Source organism: Pinus tabuliformis, chromosome 4_2 (assembly GCF_031772625.1).
Source record: "Pinus tabuliformis cultivar Carrire ecotype Pingquan chromosome 4_2, CPIR1, whole genome shotgun sequence".
NCBI classification, from domain to species: Eukaryota; Viridiplantae; Streptophyta; class Pinopsida; order Pinales; family Pinaceae; genus Pinus; species Pinus tabuliformis.
This window is the reverse complement of record NC_142304.1, coordinates 1,070,258,991-1,070,261,677: the sequence shown is the minus strand read 5'-3', so window position 1 is coordinate 1,070,261,677 and position 2,687 is coordinate 1,070,258,991.

Here is a 2,687-nt window from a genome sequence, read left to right as displayed (position 1 = left end):
CTGATATACTATGTGAATATAACAGCTTCTCTTCTTTCAGTTCTCTGCTCAAATACGATGAGTATGACGATGATTATGAGCCTAACGACCAAATCAGCCATGCAGAGGAGTCAAAGCTTATTTTGGCCGAAAGAACAGTGCAGGATCAGCAGCTTGAATCCAGTGATCAGCGTGCCCAGTTCAACTATGAAGAAAAGGAGGAAAACGCAGAGTGTCTTGATTTCAGCGAAGGAAATTTGCCTTTTTGTTTTGAGTCATTTCAATTTATTAGGGATAATTATCATGTTGTGTATAAGCAAGTACTAGAAAGTGATGATATTGACCATCTAGAGGAGAGTCAAATCCTTGCTCCTGATGCATTACCTCTAGTTTTTCAGCCCCAAAGTGCCACTGAATATCAGATTGAAGAGGAAGACTTGGAAGCAGCAGCATGTGATCAAGAAGTCCCAATTCTTTCCTTGCCTCTTTGTTTTCAGCCATCTGAGTTATTTGAAGAAAAAGAGCAGCCTGTGCAAATCAGTCAAGTGCCATCTGAGCCTGTTTGTAATGAATTTCAGATATCATTTCCAAGTTCTCTGTGATCCATCTGTAGACAGACTGAATGATGGAATAAATCAGTGCTCTTCTCCACTAGCAGGCTGCAAGGTTCAATATCAAGTTGACAGTGATTTTCCAATTCCAAGGCATGATAGCGACCCTAAACCTTTGTACAATTGTTTAAATCAGCTCAGCAATAATGTATATATGTTGCAGGACCCTTTTGTACAGTTTTTTGTTTCAGCAAAGGAGATCATGACTATCCTTGTCTTTGCAAGGATTAGCAAAGCCACATCTGATTGCAAGATCTCCATTTCAAGCATCAGCAAACTCAAGCAGCAAAGATCATTCATGTTTATAATACTTAAGTGGCTGCATTGGTTATTTCATTTCACCTAACAGCAAAGTAAGTGTTGGTTAGGGTAGGTAGGTAGGATTAATAAGGCAGCTGGCAAAGGGAATTTTGAAAAATACAGCAACAACTGAATACAAGGCCATCTGACCTACTGTTCTTGGCTTTTCACAAGGAAAAGCCATCCCCAAGTGGAGCCACTGTTAGCCTCCTGCTGCAGCAGGTATTCATATTTCATGATCGACATTTTTACATGCCAAATATGTCATACTTTGCATGCTGCAATGTTCCATATTTTCTACAGAGGCCAAAGAAATGTCCATGAGAGTGTGCTAGTCTAAATGCCACTGTTGTGTTCCAAATTTTTGATGATTTGATCCATTTTGATGAGTTTTCAGTTAAGGGAGGGCCAAATAGCTTAATCTTGGCCTCCCTAGGTTTAAATTTCTTGTTTTAGAATATAGAGAATCATTATCTGTCCAAACTGTTTAATCTTGGCAGATTTGTAGATAGGTAGAGAAACAAGGGTGCTCAACAGCTTAATCTGAGCCCCTGGATGAAATAAGTGTAAATGTAGATAGGAGGACAGTAAAAAGAAAAGCTGAAAAGCTGGGTTTGCTAGTTCAAGTGTACCCAAACCAAAAGAAGAAAAAATGCTAGGTAAGTAGGCTGGGTAGGTAGCTTTGTGGTTGCAGAATCATGGCTTGTGATCCATTTCATATTGTCAAGTGTCATATCTATTTAGGTCATAAGTTGGAGGCAGTTTTCCATTTGAAGGACTTCAAGCGAGGCATGTCTAACTCCCCCCTTCTTCCTCTTCTCCTAATCACTCACTAACTTCCCCAAAGAGGTCAAGATCTGCTTGATATCTCTTAAATTCATCATGTTTCACCTCATTTGCCTTGGTAAAGATCTGCTTTACTTAAGGAGTGTTCACATGTTCTCTAACAAGTCATTTTCACCTTTAAATAGCCTAAGATCTCCATACTTAGCACTTTCTTCGCAAATCTCATATTAACTCCTAACTTTATTATCTAGCTCCCTAGATCATTTCCTTATCCCCTATTATACAAAAAGCTATATAAAATCCCCAAAAATATTAAATAGCCCCTCCCCTTGGCACTATAGCCATATTTCCTAAGTCCGAGAAATAGTAGTCCATTTGGGGCTACTATTAACCCTTCGGTGTCCTAACCTGGAGTTAGTTTGACCTCTGGTTAGACTAACAGACGTTTCCTTTTAATCCTAACCCTATAAAACCCACTTTCCACCCTTATCCTAAAGTTATGTTCATAAAATATTTAACCCTCGTTGGCGCATAAACCATAAATCCACATTTCCAATGCTTACCCCCTCCCCCCCGCCGTATGAATAAACAAATAAAAAACATCACGTGGGCCCCGTCCCTAACCTTCCGCTGCCTTGTCTGTCCTGTCGGCCGTTGGATCTGGCCCACCCAAGATCTATGGTGGGCTGGTATTTTCCTGTCTCGATATGCCGAGGGTTAATGTCCGGGAGATGGGCGGTTTTCCCGTCGTACTCCCACCACATGTCGCTCTCTCGGCTGTGTCAGAGCCCCATCCTCCGAAACCGCTCCTGCGCAACAGCGATGCGACATGAAACCACAAACCGCCCTCCCCTGTGTGACGTCGGCGCCACGTCTTCCCATGACATCACCTCTGCACCGTCGATGCTCTGCCACGTTGCCGCCACTTCACTGCTTTGTGCCCACCTCCTGCCACCGTGTCTGTGCCACGTCGTCAAACCAGTCACCTGCCACGTCACCCTGCCGTACTGC